Source organism: Oncorhynchus keta, chromosome 13 (genome assembly GCF_023373465.1).
Source record: "Oncorhynchus keta strain PuntledgeMale-10-30-2019 chromosome 13, Oket_V2, whole genome shotgun sequence".
Lineage (NCBI taxonomy): Eukaryota > Metazoa > Chordata > Actinopteri > Salmoniformes > Salmonidae > Oncorhynchus > Oncorhynchus keta.
In genome coordinates, this window is record NC_068433.1 from 12,567,145 (window position 1) to 12,590,511 (window position 23,367).

The 23,367-nt window shown below is 44.9% G+C and overlaps 1 protein-coding gene and 1 long non-coding RNA gene across 2 annotated transcripts in view; one reads left to right on the forward strand and one right to left on the reverse strand.

The window, feature by feature from the left end:
• Nucleotides 1-23,367, reverse strand: part of LOC118391878 (ankyrin-2-like) — a 155,572-nt gene that overhangs the window by 130,991 nt on the left and 1,214 nt on the right. The window lies entirely within an intron of this gene.
• On the forward strand, nt 19,943-22,290 carry LOC127906721 (uncharacterized). The gene is made up of 3 exons (XR_008062604.1): nt 19,943-20,121; nt 20,209-20,348; nt 20,384-22,290. It is a non-coding gene; the product is annotated as an uncharacterized LOC127906721 (long non-coding RNA).

Here is a 23,367-nt window from a genome sequence, read left to right on the forward strand (position 1 = left end):
ACCATAAGGTCTGTTCATTCACCCCCTCATCCACCATAGTGTTAGATCATTCACCCCCTCATCCACCATAGTGTTAGATCATTCACCCCCTCATCCACCAGAGTGTTTGATCTCAGCTGAGAGAGGCCTATCTACGTTTTTGTACTCTACTGTGAACTTGTCCAATTGAGATGCAGCTGCATGACAAGATTTGTGTGTGTGTGTGTGTGTTGTGTGTGTGTGTGTGTGTGTGTGTGTGTGTGTGTGTGTGTGTGTGTGTGTGTGTGTGTGTGTGTGTGTGTGTTCCCCATGAAGAGGCCAGGTATCCTGTATGTGTGTGTCAGTGCAGTGTGTGATCATACCGTCATGTGGACATTCTCTCCGTGGTGTTTTTAAAAGGCTGAACATGTGACTTGGCATTGCGACGGTCCTAACAATACCCTCCCGGTTTCAAAATATACTAATATTTGTCATTCACTAGAATGTGTTAGGGAGTAAACACTTCATTGTGAAGAACCAGACAACTGCGGCCAGCTCAGAAGTGAAAAAGGAGAAGAACTCTAAAGAATTTTTAGACCTCATACTGCATGGCAATTATCAGACTCAGACGTCTGGAGGGATATTGTGTAAAAGTGTGAAGAGAGGGCAATTAAATATTTTCAAAGCAGAAGTACAACCTTCTTCAAAAGCTTCTTCAGATATTTGTATGTATTATGGATCCCCTTTAGTTCCTACCAAGGCAGCAGCTACTCTTCATGGCGTTTATTATGGATCCCCATTAGTTCCTACCAAGGCAGCAGCTACTCTTCATGGCGTTTATTATGGATCCCCATTAGTTCCTACCAAGGCAGCAGCTACTCTTCATGGCGTTTATTATGGATCCCCATTAGTTCCTACCAAGGCAGCAGCTACTCTTCATGGCGTTTATTATGGATCCCCATTAGTTCCTGACAAGGCAGCAACTACTCTTCATGGCGTTTATTATGGATCCCCATTAGTTCCTACCAAGGCAGCAGCTACTCTTCATGGCGTTTATTATGGATCCCCATTAGTTCCTACCAAGGCAGCAGCTACTCTTCATGGCGTTTATTATGGATCCCCATTAGTTCCTACCAAGGCAGCAACTACTCTTCATGGCGTTTATTATGGATCCCCATTAGTTCCTACCAAGGCAGCAACTACTCTTCATGGCGTTTATTATGGATACCCATTAGTTCCTACCAAGGCAGCAGCTACTCTTCCTGGCGTTTATTATGGATCCCCATTAGTTCCTACCAAGGCAGCAACTACTCTTCATGGCGTTTATTATGGATACCCATTAGTTCCTACCAAGGCAGCAGCTACTCTTCCTGGCGTTTATTATGGATCCCCATTAGTTCCTGACAAGGCAGCAACTACTCTTCATGGCGTTTATTATGGATCCCCATTAGTTCCTACCAAGGCAGCAACTACTCTTCATGGCGTTTATTATGGATCCCCATTAGTTCCTACCAAGGCAGCAGCTACTCTTCCTGGCGTTTATTATGGATACCCATTAGTTCCTACCAAGGCAGCAGCTACTCTTCCTGGCGTTTATTATGGATCCCCATTAGTTCCTGACAAGGCAGCAACTACTCTTCATGGCGTTTATTATGGATCCCCATTAGTTCCTACCAAGGCAGCAGCTACTCTTCCTGGGGTTTATTATGGATCCCCATTAGTTCCTACCAAGGCAGCAGCTACTCTTCCTGGCGTTTATTATGGATCCCCATTAGTTCCTGACAAGGCAGCAACTACTCTTCCTGGAGTCCAGCAAAATTAAGGCAGTTTAATACAATTTTTTAAACTTTACAATAGATTCACAGACTGTGTGCCCTCAGGCCCCTACTCCACCACTACCATATATACAGTATACAGTACAAAAATCTGTGTGTATAGTGCGTATGTTATCATGTGTGTGTGTGTTATCGTGTGTGTGTGTGTGTATGCATGTGTCTGTGCCTATCGTTGTGTTGCTTCACAGTCCCCGCTGTTCCATAAGGTGTTTTTTTATCTCTTTTTTAAATCTAATTTTACTGATTGCATCAGTTACTTTATGTGGAATAGAGTTCCATGTAGTCATGTCTCTATATAGTGCTGTGCACCTTGAAGGGGTTAAACCAAGGCCTCATACCTTTTAAAGGGTTAATAAATTGTGTTATGATAAACTGTAAAGTCTCCTCGTTAGGAGACCTCTGTGTGTGTATTAACACCTGTTTGGGTGTTGTGCCCTTCAGACACTATCAGAAGGCAGGAAACCTCCTACGCTGATACTCCTCCTGTCTGGGCCCCACCGTGGCTGTCTGAGGTTCTGAGAATACGACTGGTGTTCTGAGAACACAAGGCTGCCGCAGTCCTGATGACAACAGCCGTCTGTCAGAAGATGCTTAGACTCGTTCACCTTGTTATGACCCTATACTTGTGATGGAAGGTCAAGTTTCGGTCAAACTCACTTCTGAGCTTTTAATTGGCTGACAAGATGGTTGCTGCTGTCAGGGGGAGGTTAGATTTATTAAAATGTTGTTGCCAGGGAAACTCACGCAAGGAGGACTGGGGAGGCTATATGAGTTACAGGATGTAACCTGTTAATATGATGTATCAGGGATCCAGACCCCACCCCTAAGCACATGTATCACAACAGATAGGAACCAAACAATCCTACTAACCCAGTCACTTAGTGCCCCCCATCCAAGTTTGCCCCCACCCCCTCCCACTGCTCAATGTCAACCTCTTAACCCCCCAACCTTCCCTCCCAACACTGGAGCCTCCATCTAAAAGAGATTTTGTTTCAAGTTTTCCCAGCGCTACAGCGGAGATGAATGTGTAATCCTATGGGCGGAGCAGACAACGACTAGCTTTAATTTGTGGTCGACCATATGGTTGCAGGGGGAGGTGTTTTACAGTAGCACTCAAAGAAGCTGCTGTTTTTCTGCTGTATGGGAACGCAGTAGTCCTGTCACTATGCTATGTGATATTAACATAGTGTTTTGAGGCTTTAACAACAGAGACAGAGAGGAGGAGAACGTTTCTTAAGAAGCAGTTGTGTAAAGTACTTAAAAAATACTTTAAAGTACTACGTAAGACATTTTTGGGGGTATCTGTACTTTACTTTACTATTTATATTTTGGACAACTTTTACTTTTCCTCTACTACATTCATACTTTTTACTCCTACATTTTCCCTGACACCCAAAGTACTCATTACATTTAGAATGCTTAAGCCGGACAGAATTATGGCACCTATCAATATAACGCTCTGTCATCCCTACTGCCTCTGATCTGGCGGACTCACAAAACACAAATACTGTGTTTGTAAAGTATGTTGGAGTGTTGGAGTGCCCCTGTAATTAAAAATAACTTTGTACTGTCTGGTTTGCTTAATACAGCAATTTGATGTATAGCATTTACTTTTACTTTGTACTTTTACTCAAGTATGATAACTGAGGTCTTTTTCTACCATTGTACTTAAGTACATTTAAAATGAGATACTTTTAGACTTTTACTTTTACTTTTAGTAGTATTTTACTGGGTAACTTTCACCTTTACTTGAGTCATTTTCTCTTAAGGTATCTTAACTTTTACTCAAGTATGATAATGTAGTACTTTTTCCACCACTGTTAAGAAGTGGGGGTATTGAGGCATAGGGCTCTGGGATAGGGGTTGCACTCCGACCTAAAACCTTATTGCCCAATTAGAGCCACATTAGCAGACGGGTGGGTGTGGTCGGGTGGGCTAGCTTGGGGGGAAAAAAGCACCTCTTCCATTTTAGCTTTATAGAAGGGAATGAGCAAGACGAACGTAATTAGTATTCTCAATGGACATAGTCTGGCTACTGCGCAAACAGATCAACGCATGCCAAACTGGAGATGCTGCACAGTGGGGAGTAGTGCACTTTCATGCCCCGAAGAAGAAACACTGATGTAATATTTAACATGTTGTATATGGTATGTTTCCACATGGCTGTTTATACATTAGTTCCACTCAGACACACCTGACATACATGCATCTTCTCCCTGCCCTGGTCTCAGGCCATCCCTATTGAATCAGGTCATTTAATTGTAAAATACTATGGAAATCAAATGAATGATACAAGTTGGTGGTCCATGTTGCCAAGGAAACAAGGCAGCAGGGTTGCTCAGTTGTTGAGAAGACGTTTGCCCTCTTAAATCATAGATACACTGCATCTTCGACAGATGCCATTTCTATTGGAAATCGTAAAATGTACATGTTATCCTACATGTTATATTGACTTGACTGTAGTATCTGTGTATCTAATTGTTTTCCATAAGTGCTGCTGATTTTGTCATGCAGGGCTCTGCTTGAATAGAGGTTAAATAAAAATGTGTTTCTGACAGATTGGCAATCAGACCTACAGCTTTGCCTGAACTGACCTAGTGTTGAAGTGCACAGTGCCATACAGTATACGGCTTAACGTCTAGTACTGCTGTTACCATGGCAGCCAGATTGTAGCCAAGTCGACTGGCCAGAGCCTGGGCCAGATGTTAGAGATTTAGGGTCGATTTGGTTCAGCGGCTTAACCAACCCCTTCCCCCTTCATTGAGACCCCTTTCAACCAACCACAACTCCCCACCGGGCAGCTGCCTGGCTATATCAGACCAGACCAGACCAGATGTTCATCTATGGTTACTCATCTGGCGTTGACCATGGCTTCACTCTCAATTGACAGCCAACAAATACAAAGAGGGAGAATTGGGCCAGAGAAAAGTAGCCATTATGGATGGCCGATGCTAATATCAATATCACACGAGACGACACATATACAGTAAGAGAAAGAATTGACCCTTCGCAAAGCCCTGCCCCAGAATTTTGGGCAGTCAATCGCAACGCTCCAATGAGCGTTATGACTGTCGTCGAGTCCAACACCTCGGACAAGCTCACGTTTGAGACTCATGAAAGCCATTGAGGGCATTGCCGAAACGGAGAGTTTTCATCCAATTTTTATTTTTTTATGGCTAAATAATTGAACAGTGTTCCTGAAATGCAAAGCCTGTTGGAGTATTTTCTCGAATCTGAAATTATACTTTTGTTACATTGTTTGGTAGCTCAGCTAGTTAGCTCGCTATTTCTGACCACCCAACGTTGCTAACGCTAGCTAGCTAGTCAGTTAATATAACTTCTATTTTGATGTTTGCTAGCTAAGTTAGCCATGTTATCATTAAAACTCTCATCTGCTGTCAACATCAGGATACGATTTCAGAGAGCACTAGTTAGCTCCAAAAGTGTTTAGTAACTTTGGCTGCATGCTGTCAGTGTATTCAGAGCCCTCCAGTGGCGAGCAACACTACAACCTTCATTTTTACCAGGTTCCCGTGAAGCAATTGAAATTACAGTCCACCACAACATAACGGAGAGTCTCCTGATTAGCAAGGGGTAGTCTGTGTTTAATTTCATTGAGTATTAAAAACACAGTTTGAAATCATTGTGAGAGGACTGCACCAGTGGTTAGAACCAGTGAATTGGGTTTCCTGTGAATATGTTGTCCGAGGTTGCAACAGTAACTAAGGGGGGCGAGTCTTAGCGAAGGGTCAGTTGGGCCAGAGAAGAGTAGCCATTATAGCTTGCCAATGCTAATATCAATATTGTGTCTGTCTACATCGCACAAGATTACCTTTATTAACAAGCCTATCTACCGTAGTGTCTATTCTACTGCATCCCCTTTCCTCATCTTTATGGATTATGGCGACAGCCGCACCAGACGAGCCATTTTCCAATCATCTCGCTGCAAAAGACTTTGACATCACACATGTTGTACTGTTTATGACCGACAGCTGTACCCAAGAGTTTGACATCACACATGCTGTACTGTTTATAACCGACAGCAGTACCCAAGACGTTGACATCACACAGGCTGTACTGTTTATGACCGACAGCTGTACCCAAGACGTTGACATCACACAGGCTGTACTGTTTATGACCGACAGCTGTACCCAAGAGTTTGACATCACACATGCTGTACTGTTTATAACCGACAGCTGTACCCAAGATATTGACATCACACATGCTGTACTGTTTATAACCGACAGCTGTACCCAAGAGTTGACATCATGTCACCGGTGAGTGAGGTGCGTGTATTTTTTAATTACATTTATTTTATTTTTTTTAACCCTTTTTCTCCCCAATTTCATGGTGTCCAATTGGTATTTACCGTCTCGTTGCGGCAACTCACGTACGGACTCGGGAGAGGCGAAGGTCGAGAGCTGTGCGTGCTCAGGAACACAACCCAACCAAGCCGCACTGCTTCTTGACACAATGCCCACCTAACCCGGAAACCAGCCGCACCAGTGTGTCGGAGGAGACACGGTACACCTGGCGACCGTGTCAGCATGCACTGCACCCGGCCCACCACAGGAGTCCCTAGTGTGCGATGGGACAAGAACATCCTTGACGGCCAAATCCTCCCCTAACCCGGACGACACTGGGCCAATTGTACGCCGCCCCATGGGTATCTCGGTTGCGGTCGGCTACGACAGAGCCTGGACTCGAACCCAGAATCTCTAGTGGCACAGCTAGCACAGCGATGCAGTGCTTTAGACCACTGCGCCACTCGGGAGGCCCAAGTGCTTGTTTTAATGATTCAAGTTGTGTTGTTCAAAGGGATAAAAAAACTGCAGGGAACGGTTTAAACTCTCAGACGACAGACAGAGGTAACACCAGGATATGACTAACACAGCGATGAGGCCTCTCGAATGGCACTGAGGTCTAAGGCAATGCATCACTACAGATTCTGGGTTCAATCCCGGGCTGTGTCGCAGCCGGCCGAGACTGGGAGACCTATGAGGAGATGCACAATTGGCCCAGCGTCATCCTGATTAGGAGAGGGTTTTGCCGGCCGGGATGTCCTTGTCATGACCACAGTCATCCTGGAACCATCCACCACAGTCTTCCTTGAACCATCCACCACAGTCATCCTGGAACCATCCACCACAGCCCTCCTGGAACCATCCACCACAGTCTTCCTTGAACCATCCACCACAGTCATCCTGGAACCATCCACCACAGCCCTCCTGGAACCATCCACCACAGCCCTCCTGGAACCATCCACCACAGTCATCCTTGAACCATCCACCACAGCCCTCCTGGAACCATCCACCACAGCCCTCCTGGAACCATCCACCACAGCCCTCCTGGAACCATCCACCACAGTCATCCTTGAACCATCCACCACAGTCATCCTTGAACCATCCACCACAGCCCTCCTGGAACCATCCACCACAGTCATCCTGGAACCATCCACCACAGCCCTCCTGGAACCATCCACCACAGCCCTCCTGGAACCATCCACCACAGCCCTCCTGGAACCATCCACCACAGCCCTCCTGGAACCATCCACCACAGTCATCCTTGAACCATCCACCACAGTCTTCCTTGAACCATCCACCACAGCCCTCCTGGAACCATCCACCACAGCCCTCCTGGAACCATCCACCACAGCCCTCCTGGAACCATCCACCACAGTCTTCCTTGAACCATCCACCACAGCCCTCCTGGAACCATCCACCACAGTCATCCTGGAACCATCCACCACAGCCCTCCTGGAACCATCCACCACAGTCTTCCTTGAACCATCCACCACAGTCATCCTGGAACCATCCACCACAGCCCTCCTGGAACCATCCACCACAGCCCTCCTGGAACCATCCACCACAGCCCTCCTGGAACCATCCACCACAGCCCTCCTGGAACCATCCACCACAGCCCTCCTGGAACCATCCACCACAGTCTTCCTTGAACCATCCACCACAGTCATCCTGGAACCATCCACCACAGCCCTCCTGGAACCATCCACCACAGTCTTCCTTGAACCATCCACCACAGTCATCCTGGAACCATCCACCACAGCCCTCCTGGAACCATCCACCACAGCCCTCCTGGAACCATCCACCACAGCCCTCCTGGAACCATCCACCACAGCCCTCATGGAACCATCCACCACAGTCTTCCTTGAACCATCCACCACAGTACTTCTGGAACCATCCACCACAGTCTTCCTTGAACCATCCACCACAGTCATCCTGGAACCATCCACCACAGCCCTCCTGGAACCATCCACCACAGCCCTCCTGGAACCATCCACCACAGTACTTCTGGAACCATCCACCACAGTACTTCTGGAACCATCCACATAAACGCCATCGATAAAAGACAATACTGTGCAGCCGTCTTCATCGACCTGGCCAAGGCTTTCGACTCTGTCAATCACCGTATTCTTATCGGCAGACTCAATGGCCTTGGTTTTTTAAATTACTGCCTTGCCTGGTTCACCAACTACTTTGCAGACAGAATTCAGTGTGTCAAAAAAAAAAAAAATCCACCACAGTACTTCTGGAACCATCCACCACAGTACTTCTGGAACCTCTAATATAAACTACAAGAACCAGCAGCACTACAGTTGTAGTTTGCCAAGAAATAGCCTTGTTTTCCATCCCCAAAAATAAAATGAAAAAAAGAGAAAGAGAGAGGGAACAGAATGAAAGTCCGAAGGCTCTCTGTGAGGTTGTCCTACAGCTACTCATCATATATCCAGACGTCAGTGAGGACGTCAATTGGGGCGGAGAAGTCAATCCAGCACAGGATCAAAGGGAATGGAGATCGGTGGAAACTGAGTCAGGGTAACCCTGATATGCATGCAATGTTACAATGTGCTGAACCCAACTCCTCAAATACCCAATTCAGTCAAAACAAAAACACAAAGGGTTTTCGGGGCTAAACAAATCTGAAACCCAATCACTCACTCATCACAACATCAAAATGGCCTCTGAACACATACCACATACCTAAACACTGAAGACAAACATCCCTCACCCTTCTCATGGTCCCAAAAACGGTGAATCCTGAATCATCCGTCAGCCATGTAATCTGCATCCCCTTCACCTGAACCCCCCAACAAGAGCTACCCTTCCCTCCGACACAAGGTCTCTGCAGCTGAACACAGTGTGGAGTCCAATACTCTGTAGTGTGTGGACCAATAGTATTGACAGGGAATCAGTGTTTGTCCCAAAAACTGCCCTAGAACCTGGCCTGGGACCAGCGGGGGAAATTAAACAGAGACTGAAGTCACTGGGTCATTTTAATTGGTGAGACGTTAATCTCACCACCAGATATCCCTGGCACACAGTTTATCACGACACCTTACCAAGCGAACACACTGCAGACTGGAGAAGCACTACGGACTGCGTGTTGAGATGCTGAACCTTGCTGGAAATAGCTGTCGGGACGCCCACATAACAGTGACTTAATGTAGCTCTTCAAGGGGACCAAGTGGAGACTTTGCGTTAAGTACTGATGTTCTTGCACAGATGGATGGTATGGATAAATGCTTAGTACTTAGAAACATCAATATTCAGTGATCACAAATGGACAAAGATAAACGGATGACTCATATGAATACCACACTGCTGGTTGGGAGTAGCAGCTAGCAACAATATTACACATATCAGACCTAGCTGGTTCTACCTGTGGTTCGACCCCGTCATTTGGACCCTGGCAGTAAAAATCCAATCAACACCCCGCTCACATTTCTCTCTAGGTTCTCTCACCATCCCTCCAGCTCTTTCTACCTCCCTCGTTTTGCTGCATTTCATTATTGATACCCCTTGTCTTGGATGGCTGTTAGCCAAGTGGTTAGAGCGTTGGGCCAGTAACCGAAAGGTTGCTGGTTCGAATACTTGAGCCAAAAAGGTGAGCGATCTGTCTATGTGCCCTCGAGCAAGGCACTGAACCTTAATTTACTCCAGGGGTGCTGTACTACTATGGCTGAACCTGTAAAACAACACATTTCACTGCACTTCATGTGACAATACAACATAATGATATCCTTTTTCTCTCCACAACACTGATGAAGAGCAGACTATTTTCAGTGCATGTCCACTCTGTAGAACTCTGTAGAAGACTCTGTAGAAGTCAGATTCAGATTTCAAAATGGCAATACAATCATTTTTGTCTGTGACATACTCTACATGATTCCCCTTTTGTTACCATGGTCACGTAGACTGTAATAAATTAAGACTGTAATTCTGGATTTCCCCAATCCCAGTTAAGAGCAAAACATGGTATACAGTAGAACCATAAACCAGTAGTCACACCACATCTAGACAGAAAACTGATTACTACGACTAAATAAATTCTAGATTTTTTGACAAACTCACAGTGATGAAAATACAGAGAATTCTAATACTGTATCTAAAACTCACCAAATACACATGAATCATGTGATCTAAGCTGTCAAACAAGTTCAAATCAAATACAACAGTACATTCCACTAGTTCAGAGAGAAATCCGATATCCAACCTCTTTACGGTTTACTGTAGCTGCAGTACTTGAAATACCGGCAGACACACTTTGAACTACATAGGGTACATCCACATACTGTACACTAATCCACAGGAGTTTAAATGGAGGAGGAAGGAGAGGGCAGGAAGGTGGGAGGCAGAGCGTAGTGAGAGAGTGTGGCTTAGATAAATTATATCTCTCTCGCTCTATCAGTTCCAGCCAAACACCCAAAATGTACAATATTTGCAGAGCCTTTGTCTTGTATAAGCATACATATCATACACAGGAGGCTGGTGAGGGAAGGACGGCTCGTAATAATGGATGGAATGGACTAAATGGAATGATATCAAACTCATCCATGTGTTTGATGTGTTTAAACCATTCCATTCAGTCCACTGATACCGTACCTCAGTCTTCAGTAATAACCGATGGTACTGTAAGTGAATCTGCATGAGTAGATGAACATTAGGAGGACCGAGCACGCCCCCATTCTGTAGTGGAGCAGGTTGAGAGCTTTAAGTTCCTTGGTGTCCACATCACCAACAAACAAACATGGTTCAAGCACACCAAGACAGTCGTGAAGAGGACACGGCAAAACCTATTCCCCCTCAGGAGACTGAAAAGATTTGGCCTGGATCCTCAGATCCTCAAAAGGTTCTACAGCTGCACCATCGAGAGCATCCTGACGGGTTGCATCACTGCCTGGTATGGCAACTGCTGGATGTACCACCACTCACTTAGTAATGCATCAAAGAAGATTGTAGTCTGTGTTGCTGTGTCGTCATCTGAGGACAGACACACTGTTCAATTATTCATCAGCACAGCTTTTACCAAGGACATCTCCCTGTCATCCTCCAGATCTCCACATCCAAGCCAAAATCCTGGTTCCTCTACCCAGCACAGGTCCAGTTTGCTGGGGTAAGCACAGCAGTGGTGTCCCCATCCCTGGTTCTCTTGAATCCGTCCACAAAACGTGTATCGGTCCCAAAATCCATAAACACATAGGATAGGGTGTCCAATCAAAAACCCATATTTTGACCAATGGGTAATATATGTTATCTGTGTAGATAATCCTCTAAGAAAACCAATGGTCCAAACCTCATGTCTCTATCAAATCAAGGTTTATTTGTCACGTGACACCGTATTTGGATTATCCTAATAATATGTTTTTACACATGAAGGATGGCCAGAATTAGGGTGACTAAATCGAAGGAGGCCAGAGAAAAAAATGTGGTCAAAAATCAGGAATATTGCATCGCCGTCAGCTAGGTTGGATTCTGTGCAAGAAGTAAGGCTCAGTTTCCTGTAGAACCTGTCATCTTTCTTCTTGAAACCGCAGGACATAAAATAATATAAATGTAAGATAGATGACGATTTTGAGACATGTCATGTAGTATTTTCATATATTAGTATACATTTTGTTCTCATTTTTAAAGATTTCTCACAAAAACAAGAGTACCTCTGTGAAATGTCAAAGGAGCACTGAGCGTATAGCAAACTTTTTATTCTCACAGTCTTTTACATTTAATTCAGCTCGTGTCATGCTAATTTAGCTTTGTGTGACCCACGGAAACAACAACCACTGAAAATCCTCAACATTTATGAGAAACCTGCACCTCTATGTCAGGGAGAACTTTTAGTGTAATATCACTCCTGTGTGTTATTAGTACACCGTGAGTGCACTGCAGAGCAGCCCTGATGCACTCTGTCAGTGGGTGACCATAGTACACTGATGCAGGGAGGGAACGTGTAAACTCAAACTGTGAGGATTAACACTGGATGTGTACACTCAAAGTACCCCAACTTGGCCCATCGCACAACTGGGTAACAACACACAAAAGGGGTGGAATGGAATATAAACTCAGAAAGTAAGTAAAATGGATTGCTTGTAGTATATTTAAAAAAAAAAGGGTGATGGCAGCTTCCAGAAATTACCGAAACAACTGATGTCACAACTAGTCATGCAAACTGATGTCAGCTTATGACCACTGACTTCCTGTCACTGTCATGATACCATCAGCTATTTGGTTAGAAATAACCATAATTTCCTAGCTTTGGTTACCTTTTCCCTTTCCACACATAGAGGACGCTTTCCACACAAATCTCTTGAAAAGATCATCAAGGCATACATAATCAACACCACCTGACACCTTCTTGACCCCCTCCAATTTGCATTCATCCTTTTACAGAGAGAGGGACTGATGATGCCATCCTCTCGCTCTCACATCTGGTGTACATGCATTTGGAGGGCAGTAAAGCCATTGTGTGTACCATGTTTGCAGATTTCTCCTCAGCATTTAACACAATCAATCTGTTGGTCCTCGCGGACAGACTGAGAGGAGACTTCGGACTTGATGCTGTGCTTATCACATGAATCACCAACTTCCTAACTGATAGGTCTCTGCAGGTACGAGTTGGCAACATACTCTCTGAGGTGCACACTACTTCAGTTGGAACCCCACAGGGCAGTGTTCTTTCACCAGTACTATACATACTGTATACAGACAGCTGCCGGAGCCGGTTCCCAGGGCGCCACCGGATCAAATATGCTGACGATATTGCTTTGGTCAGTCTTCTCGAAGGGGATGAGATGGAGCACGGACCGGCTCTGAATGATTTTACTGTCTGGTGTGAGACATCCCATCTAATATTAAATACATCAAGAACAAAGGGCATGGTGAATGACTTTCGAAGGAACACTACCATGCACACACCATCACTGATAAAAGGCGAGAAATAGTGGAGGAGAACAAACACCTTGGGCTAGTAATTGACAACAAGCTGTCCTGGGATCAGTGTACTGTCACTATTTTTAAGAAAGGCCAACAGAGACTGTACTTCCTATTAAAACTGCACTTTTTTTAATGCTGATCTAACCATCATGGTTCTCTTTTATAAATAATTAATTGAGAGAATTCTATCCTACTGCTTGACCTGCTGGTTTGGGAATATCAAGGTTGCACAGAAAAATAGGTTGGGCAAAGATAGTCAGGCCTTGTGGAAAAATCATGGGGCAGCAACAGCAAGAACTACCCTCTACAGTATAAAGCCAATAAAATAGCGGTTGACTCTTCCCATCCACTCCACTCTGAAGTCCAGCTCCTTCCCTCTGGACACCGGTACAGACTACCTAAGGTATAAAACACATAGGACCAAGACTTTTATTCCAAATGCAATTCTGCATCTTAACAAATGTTGGACTAACTGCACTTGCACTATGGACTTGCTAAGTGCCCAATTTTGCCTAATTATTTGTAAATATCCTTTGGTATTTAATTTTTTAGATGTTATATGTTTTATGACTGCTGCAAGATGAATTGCCTCTTCGAGGATATGAAACTTTTCTGAATCTGAATACATAGCTACACTAGCATGGTGAGAGAGGACCGGGCCTCCTGGCCAAAACACACAGATGGGAGACAGGATGTTTTTCACTGAATCTCAATGTTTTTCCCTTCCCCCTGTTGGACAGGGTAGTGTTTACTTTGGTTAAGCCATCAGTGATGCAATTACAACATACATCTTCTGTCCTGCACCCCGTGGCGATTTTAGCATGTCAATATTGGTGGGGCAAACAAAAATGGGGATGCATGCCAGCAAAGCCACTACACAACACAACACTAAACAATACATGAATTGCACTATAACGGTGACAAAAGGTACCCACAAACTGTTAGGGTCTACATAAAGCTGTCCCAAAAGCGGAGTCCCAACAGCTTACCACTGCTACACCTGGCTATCAGCGGAACCTTGTCTGGCAGCAAAACAGTTCATTCAGCTTCGTTTACTGCCTTTAAAAAAACATAGCTGATATGGCTGACTTGCTTAAACAAATGTGGTTTCTTCTGACAATTGAGACATACAAATTCTGGCATAATGTGACGACAAGCGGATAAGAGGCAATCTGTCATTTCCATTAAGACATTAATTGAGTGCGCTAGGATCGACGTAGTTAATTTAACTATTTGTTCACCACTTTTGAAATTACATTTACATTTAAGTCATTTAGCAGACGCTCTTATCCAGAGCGACTTACAAATTGGTGCATACACCTTATGACAACCAGTGGAACAGCCACTTGCATCTAAATCTTGTTGGGGGAGAAAGGGGGGTGAGAAGGATTACTTACCCTTACTTACCCTATCCTAGGTATTCCTTGAAGAGGTGGGGTTTCAGGTGTCTCCGGAAGGTGGTGATTGACTCCGCTGTCCTGGCGTCGTGAGGGAGTTTGTTCCACCATTGGGGGCCAGAGCAGCGAACAGTTTTGACTGGGCTGAGCGGGAACTGTACTTCCTCAGTGGTAGGGAGGCGAGCAGGCCAGAGGTGGATGAACGCAGTGCCCTTGTTTGGGTGTAGGGCCTGATCAGAGCCTGGAGGTACTGAGGTGCCGTTCCCCTCACAGCTCCGTAGGCGAGCACCATGGTCTTGTAGCGGATGCGAGCTTCAACTGGAAGCCAGTGGAGAGAGCGGAGGAGCGGGGTGACGTGAGAGAACTTGGGAAGGTTGAACACCAGACGGGCTGCGGCGTTCTGGATGAGTTGTAGGGGTTTAATGGCACAGGCAGGGAGCCCAGCCAACAGCGAGTTGCAGTAATCAAGACGGGAGATGACAAGTGCCTGGATTAGGACCTGCGCCGCTTCCTGTGTGAGGCAGGGTCGTACTCTGCGGATGTTGTAGAGCATGAACCTACAGGAACGGGACACCGCCTTGATGTTAGTTGAGAACGTCAGGTGTTGTCCAGGATCACGCCAAGGTTCTTAGCGCTCTGGGAGGAGGACACAATGGAGTTGTCAACCGTGATGGCGAGATCATGGAACGGGCAGTCCTTCCCCGGGAGGAAGAGGAGCTCCGTCTTGCTGAGGTTCAGCTTGAGGTGGTGATCCGTCATCCACACTGATATGTCTGCCAGACATGCAGAGATGCGATTCGCCACCTGGTCATCAGAAGGGTAAAGAAATGTACAGCAACAGAGTTCAGAACATGTACATCAAGTCAGAACCGTACAATAAATAAAAGGGGGCATATAAGCAGACAATGAAAGCTCTTACAATATTCAATGACTACATTTCTCTAAAACAGGTTACATGTGCACCACCAAGTCAGAACAGTAGGCGAAGACAACTGGGAAATCGGAAAAAAACAAGGTTGAATCATGAGGACGTCAGTGATCTTCAAGTCGTAGTTCTAGAAAGAGGCCCGAGTTCCTGACTTACAATTCCGAGTTGGATGACCTTTCAAAACGTATTTTCCCAGTCGGAGCTCGTTTTTTCCCGAGTTCCCAGTTGTCTTGAACTCACCGAAGTCGGATTTCCCAGTTGCGAGTTTACAGTTGTTTTGTGCGTGGCAGAGATCATGTTGGATTGACAGCATGGCCAATGTTGAATGTTTATCATTTTAAGCTTGGAAAAGAGACCCTTAAACCCAGACTTGTACGACACAGCCATTGCACTGAATAGCAGGCTAATGAATGCTTTGCAATGCTTGCAGATAGCCACTGATTCCTTCCAGACCATTGTTGAATTTGAGATGTACAACTTGTTGTGTAATGTTTATGTCCAATGGCTGATGAGCACAGATACGTTTTATCTTTAATTTCTCTTCATTATTTCTCTTCATATGAAAATGATTAAACGGATTTGCCAGTAGATTGTCAACTTGATTTATGATGGTGACTGCTAGCTAAGATTTTGAAAGTATAATGTTGACATGATCAGTCCAATCAAAGCTACTGTAGATATAACGTGATTTGACATCATTTTATCTGCTGCCAATGACCTTGAGCCTTCTTGGATGGGCACTTCTAATGTAACTCTATGGCAGGACCCAAGGGGCTTGAATTTTCGAGCTCTACCCCTAGACTTGCGGTGACGTAGTGTCCCCATGAGTGACAGAACACTGAGCCAATCACGGCGCAACTAGAGAACATTACCAACCCCTACTCTCCATATTTTTTCCACTGGCTGCCCCACCACCACAGAAAGCACTGAGCTAGGATGAAACACCTGTATTTTGAACCTGCCTTACTCAAGAAAGTAAAAAATAAACCATGTTTGTTTGCAGCTTTATTAACTCAATGATTTGTAAAAAAAAAAAAAAAAAAACATTTTAAAAATTACATTGTTTGTAAACTGATATGTGACACGTACTAATGTCAAAATAACATGAAAAAATATAGAATATAACATACAAAAAATATAGATATCATTTATTCATTTCCTTCAGCTAAAAATGTGACGGGTCGCACATGCCTCCACCAGACTAAGAGATAAAGCACTGGGCTTGTCACACCGCTGCCAGTACAGGTCAGAGAGGTGATGAAGGGACATGATCTTCGGTTCAGTAGTTGAGTCTGGACACATAGTTTCATAAATGAAATGACAGCCATTGCTCTCACAATGACAACATCTGGTCTTTGTACTAGTTGGCAACAGAGATGGAGACAGAGCCCTATAAAGATATTACACTGAGAGGTGACAGTCTGCTTAGAGACTGGTGATGCATTAAACCATTCATATCCCGAAGGACATGTGTTTATGTGGGGAGGGGAGAGAAAGAGAGAGAGAGAGAATGAGAGGAACAGAGGGGGGTATTGAGTGGTCTCCCAGTGAGAATTGATCATTGGGAGACCCCTGCTGCCCTCCTCCTCTCCTCTGATCCCCCTCTCCCTCTCCTGACACGGAAAGGCCACAGGAATATTGATCTGATGCTTATGTATTCATATTCACACTGTATAATGTGGCAGACCACTGACAGATAAACTTGGTCTACTATACTCAGAAATAACGTGTGTGAGGCTCATAATGCAAAGTAGTAGATTTATTGTATTTATAGTCTCTTCACTGTGTCCAGCTTGATAACAGTCCTTTATAGTCTCTTCACTGTGTCCAGCTTGATAACAGTCATTTATAGTCTCTTCACTGTGTCCAGCTTGATAACAGTCATTTATAGTCTCTTCACTGTCCAGCTTATTAACAGTCATTTATAGTCTCTTCACTGTGTCCAGCTTGATAACAGTCATTTATAGTCTCTTCACTGTGTCCAGCTTGATAACAGTCATTTATAGTCTCTTCACTGTGTCCAGCTTGATAACAGTCATTTATAGTCTCTTCACTGTGTCCAGCTTGATAACAGTCATTTATAGTCTCTTCACTGTGTCCAGCTTGATAACAGTCATTTATAGTCTCTTCACTGTCCAGCTTGATAACAGTCATTTATAGTCTCTTCACTGTCCAGCTTATTAACAGTCATTTATAGTCTCTTCACTGTGTCCAGCTTGATAACAGTCATTTATAGTCTCTTCACTGTGTCCAGCTTGATAACAGTCATTTATAGTCTCTTCACTGTGTCCAGCTTGATAACAGTCATTTATAGTCTCTTCACTGTGTCCAGCTTGATAACAGTCATTTATAGTCTCTTCACTGTGTCCAGCTTGATAACAGTCATTTATAGTCTCTTCACTGTGTCCAGCTTGATAACAGTCATTTATAGTCTCTTCACTGTCCAGCTTGATAACAGTCATTTATAGTCTCTTCACTGTCCAGCTTGATAACAGTCATTTATAGTCTCTTCACTGTCCAGCTTGATAACAGTCATTTATAGTCTCTTCACTGTGTCCAGCTTGATAACAGTCATTTATAGTCTCTTCACTGTCCAGCTTGATAACGGTCATTTATAGTATCTTCACTGTCCAGCTTGATAACAGTCATTTATAGTCTCTTCACTGTGTCCAGCTTGATAACAGTCATTTATAGTCTCTTCACTGTGTCCAGCTTGATAACAGTCATTTATAGTCTCTTCACTGTCCAGCTTGATAACAGTCATTTATAGTCTCTTCACTGTGTCCAGCTTGATAACAGTCATTTATAGTCTCTTCACTGTGTCCAGCTTGATAACAGTCATTTATAGTCTCTTCACTGTCCAGCTTGATAACAGTCATTTATAGTATCTTCACTGTGTCCAGCTTGATAACAGTCATTTATAGTCTCTTCACTGTGTCCAGCTTGATAACAGTCATTTATAGTCTCTTCACTGTGTCCAGCTTGATAACAGTCATTTATAGTCTCTTCACTGTGTCCAGCTTGATAACAGTCATTTATAGTCTCTTCACTGTCCAGCTTGATAACAGTCATTTATAGTATCTTCACTGTGTCCAGCTTGATAACAGTCATTTATAGTCTCTTCACTGTGTCCAGCTTGATAACAGTCATTTATAGTCTCTTCACTGTCCAGCTTGATAACAGTCATTTATAGTCTCTTCACTGTGTCCAGCTTGATAACAGTCATTTATAGTCTCTTCACTGTGTACAGCTTGATAACAGTCGTCAAAACTAAAGCTACACAGTCAGGGAGCATCAAAAACTGTAAAAGCAACGGATCCATTTTCAGTACGGCCCTCCATACCTCGGCAAAGACCGAATGCGGCCTGTGGGGAAAATACGTTTGACAGCCCTGGTCTATCCCCCTCAACTCCTGTGACTTTGAAGCGCTTCAAACAGACAAGTTCCAATGTCCATACTAGCACACTACTTAGAATGCATGCTTATTGCTTCATAGTTCATACTCAGTGATATGCTAGTGTGGACATTATGACAAACCCTAGTTCTGTTTCCATCTTGACCGAACTGACATGAGGTCAATTGTTTAAGGCAGAGCACTTGGCGGTTGTTCCCCAACCCCAAAAATGCGATATACAAATATATCTTCTAGGACTGCAGTGTTCACCACATCAGAGAGAGCAGACCGATGATCCCAGTCATCCTAATCTGCTGTGACTCCAGTGTGTCTAAATCTGATGACTGGATTGATGCTGGTTAGAACGTAGAACAAAGTAGCCTTAGGGTTCGTTCTGACATGCAGAGTATATTGTCTGGTTTAGAGTACTCTACTGGGTGGTTAGCCTATCCATGTATGTTGCTGTTAGAGTACTCTACTGGGTGGTTAGCCTATCCATGTATGTTGCTGTTAGAGTACTCTACTGGGTGGTTAGCCTATCAATGTATGTTGCTGTTAGAGTACTCTACTGGGTGGTTAGCCTATCCATGTATGTTGCTGTTAGAGTACTCTACTGGGTGGTTAGCCTATCCATGTATGTTGCTGTTAGAGTACTCTACTGGGTGGTTAGCCTATCCATGTATGTTGCTGTTAGAGTACTCTACTGGGTGGTTAGCCTATCCATGTATGTTGCTGTTAGAGTACTCTACTGGGTGGTTAGCCTATCCATGTATGTTGCTGTTAGAGTACTCTACTGGGTGGTTAGCCTATCAATGTATGTTGCTGTTCTCTTTGTTATTTTGTCTTCATCAATTGGACAGCCACACGCTCAGTATAGTAATGCTTCAGCGAACACACAAATGTCACACCATGCCAGTGGCCAAGGCAACGCCGGCTCAAAATAAGGTGTGGTTCACAATAGCTCACACAGTGTTCACATTAATGACTTGATATGTGAGCAGGTGTTATTTTCCAATACTGCTGCATTAATCTCCTTAGACACAGCAGAACAGTCATTAATCTGTCTATGGACACTGTGTGTTAACAGAAACAGATACACACACGCACGCACGCACGCACGCACGCACGCACGCACGCACACACACACACACACACACACACACACACAGACACAGACAAACACACAAACTCGCTCTATACCCTGACCTAGTTGTGAAAGACTGAGCACCACAGGACATCCCAGTCAATAAGGTAAACACATCATGTACTGGAACACCAGGTAGTCCCTCGGCACATTATGTACTGGAACACCAGGTAGTCCCTCGGCACATCATGTACTGGAACACCAGGTAGTCCCTCGGCACATCATGTACTGGAACACCAGGTAATCCCTCGGCACATCATGTACTGGAACACCAGGTAGGCACATCAACTGGAACACCCCTCGGCACATCATGTACTGGAACACCAGGTAGTCCCTCGGCACATCATGTACTGGAACACCAGGTAGTCCCTCGGCACATCATGTACTGGAACACCAGGTAGTCCCTCGGCACATCATGTACTGGAACACCAGGTAGTCCCTCGGCACATCATGTACTGGAACACCAGGTAGCCCCTCGGCACATCATGTACTGGAACACCAGGTAGTCCCTCGGCACATCATGTACTGGAACACCAGGTAGTCCCTCGGCACATCATGTACTGGAACACCAGGTAGTCCCTCAACACATATATATGTATTCACTACACAGAGAATAATGAATCTATGCTGCAATCAGCCTGGGGTGTAGAAAGGTTCTGTGTATACTGACTGGCAACGCACAAGGACTATAGCACAGGCTGATTGCAGCATCGTTGTTCTCTGTGTCCCAGAGGAGGATGCCCAGGGAGGATGCCTGTCCATGGGCAGAGATGGGCACCTTTCTGAGCATGGATATGCGGGAAGGGTAGCACATTCAGTGATGGTGGTGAACTTCTGACAGCTTAAGAATGGGTATTCCTCATCCTTTAAATGTGGTTAGCTAAGCAGTGGGTGTGGTGGTGTAGATGGTAGTGGTGTAGATGGTGGTGGTGGTGTAAATTGTGGTGGTGGTGTAGATTGTGGTGTAGATGGATGGTGGTGGTGGTGTGGATGGTGGTGGTGGTATAAATTGTGGTGGTGGTGTAGATGGTGGTGTAGATGGATGGTGGTGGTGGTATAAATTGTGGTGGTGGTGTAGATGCTGGTGGTGGTGGTGATGGTGTAGATGGTGGTGTAAATTATGATGATGGTGTATATGGTGTTGGCGTTGTAGATTGTGGTGGCGTTGAAGATGGAGGTGTAGATTGTGATGTAGATGGTGGTGGTGTAGATGTGGTGGTGGAGAAGGTGGTGGTTGTGTAGATGGTGGTGGTGTAGATGGTGGTGTATGTGGTGGTGGTGTAGATGGTACTGGTGGCGGTGAAGAAGGTGGTGGTGGTGTAGATGGTGGTGGTGTAGATCATGGTGTAGGTGGTGGTGGTGTAGATGGTACTGGTGGCGGTGAAGAAGGTGGTGGTGGTGTAGATGGTGGTGGTGTAAATTGTGGTGGTGGTGTAGATGCTGATGGTGTAGATGCTGGTGGTGGTGGTGTAGATGGTGGTGTAAATTATGATGGTGGTGTAGATGGTGGTGGCATTGTAGATGTGGTGGTGGTGTAGATGGTGTAGATGGTGGTGGTGTAGATGGTACTGGCGGTGGTGTAGAGGGTGGTGGTGGTGTAGATGGTCGTGAAGATTGTGGTGGTGTATTTGGTGGTGGTGTTGTAGATGTTGGTGATGGTGATGGTGGTGGTGGTGTAGATGGTGGTGGTCTAGATGGTGGTGTGTAGATTGTGGTGTTGTAGATGGTGGTAGTTGTGGTGTAGATGGTGGTGGTGGTGGTGGTGTAGATGGTGGTGTAAATTATGATGGTGGTGTAGATGGTGGTGGCATTGTAGATGGTCGTGAAGATTGTGGTGGTGTATTTGGTGGTGGTGTAGATGTTGTAGTGGTGTAGATGGTGGTGGTGTAGATGGTGGTAGTTGTGGTGTAGATGGTGGTATAGATAGTGGTGTTGGTGTAGATGGTGGCGGTGGTGTAAATGGTGGTGGTATAGATGGTGGTGGTGGTGTAGATGGTGGTGTAGATGCTGGTAGTGGTGGTGTAGATAGTATTGGTGGTGTAGATGGAGGTGGTAGTGGTGTCGATAGTGGTGGTGCTGGTGTAGGTGGTGGCGGAGATGGTAGTGGTGTAGATAATGGTGGTGCTGTAGTTGGTGGTGTAGATGTGGGTAGTGCTTAAGATGGTAGTGAAGATTGTGGTGGTGTATTTGTTGTAGTCTAGATGTTTGTGGTGGTGTAGATAGTGGTGGAGATATAGATGGTTGTGGTGTTGTAGATGGTGTTGGTGGTGATGGTTTAGAATGTGGTGGTGGTGGTCTATTTGGTGGTGGTGTTGTAAATGGTGGTGATGGTGTAGATTTTATTTTTTTATTTTACCTTTATTTAACCAGGCAAGTCAGTTAAGAACACATTCTTATTTTCAATGACTGCCTGTTGACAGATTTGTACCTTGTCAGCTCGGGGGTTTGAACTCGCAACCTTCCGGTTACTAGTCCAACGCTCTAACCACTAGGCTACGCTGCCGCCCCTGGTGGTCTAGATGTTTGTGATGGTGTAGATAGTGTTGGTGTAGATGGTGGTGTAGTAGATGGTGGTGGTGTTGTAGTGGTGGTGTAGATGGTGGAGGTAGTGTTTAAGATGGTGGTGAAGATTGTGGCGGTCTATTTGGTGGTGTTGTTGTAAATGGTGGTGATGGTGTAGATTTAATTTTTTAATTTTTTTAATTTTACCTTTATTTAACCAGGCAAGTCAGTTAAGAACACATTCTTATTTTCAACGACGGCCTGGGAACAGTGGGTTAACTGCCTGTTCAGGGGCAGAACGACAGATTTGTACCTTGTCAGCTCGGGGGTTTGAACTCGCAACCTTCCGGTTACTAGTCCAACGTTCTAACCACTAGGCTACGCTGCCGCCCCTGGTGGTCTAGATGTTTGTGATGGTGTAGATGGTGGTGGTGGTGTAGATAGTGTTGGTGTAGATGGTGGTGTAGTAGATGGTGGTGGTGTTGTAGTGGTGGTGGTGGTGGTGTAGATGGTGGTGGTGTAGATAGTGTTGGTGTAGATGGTGGTGGTGTTGTAGATAGTGGTGGTGTTGTAGATAGTGGAGGTAGTGTTTAAGATGGTGGTGAAGATTGTGGCGGTCTATTTGGTGGTGTTGTTGTAAATGGTGGTGATGGTGTAGATTTAATTTTTTAATTTTTTAATTTTACCTTTATTTAACCAGGCAAGTCAGTTAAGAACACATTCTTATTTTCAACGACTGCCTGTTCAGGGGCAGAACGACAGATTTGTACCTTGTCAGCTCGGGGGTTACTAGGGGGGTTACTAGTCCAACGATAGTGGTGGAGGTGTAGATGGTGGTGGTGTAGATGGTGGTGGTGTTGTAGATAGTGGTGGTGGTGTAGGTTTAGATGGTGGTGGTGTTGTAGATAGTGGTGGTGGTGTAGGTTTAGATGGTGGTGGTGGTGTAGATAGTGGTGGTGGTGTAGGTTTAGATGGTGGTGGTGT